This window comes from Zingiber officinale, chromosome 4B (genome assembly GCF_018446385.1).
Source record: "Zingiber officinale cultivar Zhangliang chromosome 4B, Zo_v1.1, whole genome shotgun sequence".
In the NCBI taxonomy this organism is placed as follows: domain Eukaryota; kingdom Viridiplantae; phylum Streptophyta; class Magnoliopsida; order Zingiberales; family Zingiberaceae; genus Zingiber; species Zingiber officinale.
In genome coordinates, this window is record NC_055993.1 from 127,285,206 (window position 1) to 127,290,522 (window position 5,317).

Sequence of the window (5,317 nt, forward strand, 5' to 3'; positions counted from 1 at the left end):
ACCCTATGATAACTAGGCACATCCTTTTTAGCTTTGGGTTTGTATCCCAAACCTCTATGACCATTGGATGACCTTTGTGCTCCTAGACCTAGGCTATGCTCATTTTGGCCTAATAAGATATTTTCCATCCTTCTTAGGGTCTTTTCCATTTTATCAAGTCTTGACCTCAAGACTTGATTTTCCATCACTAAGTCCTTAGTTTTTGGTTTTCCATTAAGTCCATGAGCATTTTTGTTTCTAGGCTTGTAGCTACAATCCTTAGAGTTCTTGCCTAGACTTTTACCTACATTCCTAGCCTTAGGTGTAGTAGTTTTGGCATGTAGGGCCACATGCTTTTCCTTAAAGCCCTCATGCTTCCTATTCTTATGGTAAATCGCATTAAAATGATAAAAATTAGAACTATCATGCTTTTTACCATAATGTAAAGGAGTAGGCTCAATAAATATTACCTTCTTCTTTACCTTGGAGGCTCCCCCTTGACTAATGCCTCCTTGAGCCTTGACCATCTTCTTCCCCTTGAGGCATTGACTCCGGTAATGCCCCTTTTGATTGCAAGAGAAGCATATGATATGCTCCTTGCTCTTCTTTGTTCCGGGAATGGTCTCCTCGGGCTTCTCCTTGCCCTTCTTCTTGGCCAAGTTGGGACACTTGCTCTTGTAGTGCCCACTTTCCCTACACTCAAAACATATTATATGATTTTTATTTTTAATTGAAACATTTATACCTTCTTGTGTAGGGATGGCACTTGCTCCTCTATTTGCTATTTCTTGAATTTCGGAGGTGGCACCATCTTCTTCTTCTTCACTTGACCCGGATGTAGAAGCTTCTCCTTCTTCTTGATCCGGAGTCACCAAGGATTGCTCCCTCTCAATCCTAGAGGTGGAGGCTTCATCATCTTGAACATGAAACAAGGAGTATGCTCCCTCCTTGTTCCCTTCGTTGCATTCCCTTGAGGATGAAGCTTCTTGGATTTCCTCTTCTTCGGAGGTTGAGCATCTCTCAACCTCGGAGTCCTCCTCTTGGTCTTGCTCCAAAGAGTCACCCTCTCTGGATTCTTCATGATCTTGTACAGTGGAGGGGATCTCTTTATGAAGCTTGGCCAATTTGCTCCATAGCTCCTTTGCATCTTCAAACTCTCCAATTTTGCAAAGGATGGTACTTGGCAATAAATTGACCAAAAGCTTGGTCACTTTGTCATTTGCCTCGCACCTTTGGACTTGCTCCGGGCTCCATTTGCTTTTCTTTAGAACTTTGCCCTTTGAATTTCTTGGAGCCTTGAAGCCTTCCATTAGAGCAAACCATTGCTCTATCTCCATCATAAGAAAATTTTCGATTCTTGATTTCCAAGAATCGAAACTCGTAGAAGTGTATGGTGGAGCCACCCTTGTGTCAAATCCAAGCCCATCTTGGAATTGCATCTTGAAGTTGAGCTTGATAAAGTCTTGAACTTGAAGAATTTGCTCCAACTTCTTCACCCTCTAGCTTTTCTTGATATGCTTGACCCTTCCGGCGATGATTCCGGTGAAGAGCGGCCTCGCTCTGATACCACTTGTTAGGACCAAAAAGTAGCTAGAGGGGGGGTGAATAGCTTCGCGTGTGCTCGTCGTGCTTCGTTGCTTGTTTCTTCAAAGTGATGCGCAGCGGAAAATACATAAACAAACACAAACACGCTAACACTAGGAGTTTACTTGGTATCCACCTCCAACGGAGATGACTAATCCAAGGATCCACACCACGCACGCACCCTCCACTATGAAAACACTCCTTTTCGGTAACTACCGAGGGCGGAGAAGCCCTACAAGACTCTCAGTACAAGAAGAAGAAAAGGTAGTAAAGAATAAGCAAAAGCTTACAAGAAATGCAGTAAAAATCCTAGCTTCTTCTTCTTCTCGTTGCAACTCGCCTCTTGACTTGGATGAACCTCCAAGAACCTTCAAGAACTGGCGGTGAGGAGCTTAGAGAGTCTTGGGGAGGAGTGTTGAACTGGAATGAATCGGTGAAGTTCTGCTGAAGAAATCGCACGCCAACGACTATAACCAGCCAACGGTCGAATCCCAATCGATTGGATTGCTCCCAATCGATTGAGGCTTGGATCGATCCACGGATCGATCCGAGCGCCTGCGCTGGGAAAAACTTGGATCGATCCACGGATCGATCCGACCATAGCAGCGGCGTCCCAATCGATCCACGATCGATTGGGACCTCTGATCGATCCACGGATCGATCCGAGATTCTGCGAGGACTCACCGGATCGATCGGTGGATCGATCCAGATCTTCTGGATCGATCCACTGATCGATCCAAACCTGCTGGATCAATCCACGGATCAATCCAAACCTGCTGGATCAATCCACGGATCAATCCAAACCTTGGTTTTTGCCTAAAACCAAGCCCAAAACCCCCTAAACCAACATCTAGTCAACCATGACTTGTTGGTACATAAGACCTAGCATCCGGTCACCCTTGGCCAGCTAGGATTCTCTCACAAAGTGTCTGGTCAATCCCTTTGACCCACTTGGACTTTTCTCTTCTTGCCAAGTATCCGGTCACTCCCTAAGACCTACTTGGACTTTTCTTCCTCGTGCCAAGTATCCGGTCAATCCCTTTGACCTACTTGAACTCTCACCAGATGTCTGGTCAACCTTGACCCATCTGTATTTCTCTTGCCTGGCTTCACTCACCAGGACTTTCCCAATTGCCTAGATTCACTCACTAGGTCTTTCACCTGGCTTCACTCACCAGGATTTTTCTCATGCCTAGCTTCACTCACTAGGACTTCCCAATTGCCTAGCTTCACTCACTAGGTCTTTCACCTGGCTTCACTCACCAGGATTTTCCTCCTGCCTAACATCCCAGTTAGGACTTCCCAGTCAAGTATCCGGTCATCCTTGACCTACTTGACTCTTCTTCAATCAATATCTTATTGTCAAACATCTAAACCCAAACCAAGACTCAGCTTGGTCAACCAGGTCAACCTTGACCTGAGGGATGTTGCACCAACAGACTTGTATGTGTTTTAGTGCACATTAGATACAAGTGAGATGTTAGGAAGATGAATAAAACTCAAGATGTTGATTTAGTGCATTTTTTTTTAGTTTTAGGTTCATCAAAACACATAGTTATGTGTTTTCCCGTCATTGGGAAAGCTAATGTACAAGTCATGTGCATTAAGCCCAAGGAACATGGTGGGATATTGGTTTTGAAAATGTTTTTAAAATGCTTTTGGAAAACATTGGTGAAGGCTATCTTTTGATAGTAATCATCATTGAATAATTAGACACAAACTTGAAGAAAACACTAAAGTTTTTTCAAGTTTTCAAGTTTGTGTCAATCTTTGAAAATATGAAGTATTTTCTTAGAAAACTATTTTTCCATGATAAATTATACCCTAAATAATGTCTACACAAATTTTTACGATTTTTGGAATTTTGTAGATTTTTCTAGGGGTTTCTGAAATTCACTGAAAGTGAATTTCAGAAATATCAGGGCTTCAATCGATCACCCGATCGATTGGAGTGCCTCAATCGATCAGTGGATCGATTGAGAAGGCAGTTTACGCGAGCAGAAGCTCACTGGATCGATCAGTCGATCGATCCAGGAAGCCTGAATCGATCAATGAATCGATTCAGCGTGGTCCAATCGATTGGAACCCAACACCAATCGATCCAAGTTGCTGATTTTGGCTGGGAAAGCCTAATTTTAGCACTTTTGAACCATGTTTAGTCTAGGGAACCTTTTCAAACCCTCTAAATACATTTGTATACATAAAAAGGGTGTTTTCATGTTGAAAACAAGGATGGATTGGCTAAGTGAGACTAAGAAGAAGTTTAGGCTGAGGTTGTTTCAAATTTTGAATATTTGAATATCGAAACTTCTAATTTTGGGTTTCCTAAAGGTTTAGGGATTCCAAGTCATTGTTGGTGCAATGACAGAAGTTACCACCATGTCTTTAGGGGGAGTTACTCACTAAGGGCATGAAACCTATTTTTCATGAACCTTGGAAGGTGGTTAACCTTCTTTTAAAAATATGCTCAAGGTTGAGCGTTGGAACTTTAATGGGGAGTGCATATCCTCATTGTTCAAGTGGTTACAAGTTGTGATACGTTCAAAATGCTCAAGGATGGGCATTTGACTACATTGGGGAGAATGTAGATTTTAGGATAAATGAAGGGTATGGGACCTTCATTTGGGTTATTAGACCATGTTAATGCTCCAGAGCGGGCATTATTTGAAAATGAAGGGAATGAGTCCTTCATTATCTTGTTGATCACAACGAGTGAAGTTGTGAACAACGATGAGCAACTCTTCAGGGGGAGAGTTTTTCAACAATGGGGCATTTGTTGAAGTGTGCCCAAAATTGAGGCACGGGTTGATGTGTGCTCAAAGATGGGTTGATGTGTGCCAATAGGGGGAGAATGTGTGGTTTAAGTTAGGCCTTCATTACCTATGGGGGAGGTCATAGGGGGAAAATGAAGGGAACCAACATTCATACTTTGGCATGAATGGAGTTAAGGCTATGAGATTAGCTTAACTCAGAATGGTCCAAACTTAAAGGTATTGTCAAACATCAAAAAGGGGAAGATTGTTGGTGCAATATCCCTTAGGTCAAGGTTGACTGGTTTGACCAAGCTTGAGTCTTGGTCATAGTTTCGATGTTTGACAATACATGTAGACACATGGACAATGCAGGTGCAGTTGTTCATATGGGGAGATTCTGATCAGGGACTGATCAGTGTGATTGAAGAAGAGTCAAGTAGGTATACTTGACTGGAAGGAAACCCTGGTGAGTGAAGCCAGGTGAAAGTCCTAGTGAGTGAAGCTAGGCAGATAGAAACCCTGGTAAGTGAAGCCAGGTGAAAGTCCTAGTGAGTGAAGCTGGACTTTAGTGAGTGAAGCTAGGCAGATTGAAAACCCTGGTGAGTGAAGCCAGGTGAAAGTCCTAGTGAGTGAAGCTAGGCAGTATGGAAGTCCTGGTGAGTGAAGCCAGGCAGAAGGAAAATCCTGGTGAGTGAAGCCAGGTGAAAGACTTAGTGAGTGAAGCTAGGCAGATTGAAAACCCTAGTGAGTGAAGGTAGGTGAAAGTCCAAGTAGGTCAAGAGAGTGACCGGATATTTGGCATGAAAGAAAAGCCCAAGTGGGTCAAAGGGATTGACCGGACACTTGGTGAGGGAGTTCTAGCAGGTCAAGGGAGTGACTAGATGCTAGGCATGACGTACCAACAGGTTAAGGTTGACCGGATGTTGGTTTGGGAGGTTTGGGACTTGGTTTTGGGCAAAAACGAAGTGCTGGATCGATCAGTGGATCGATCCAGACCTTTC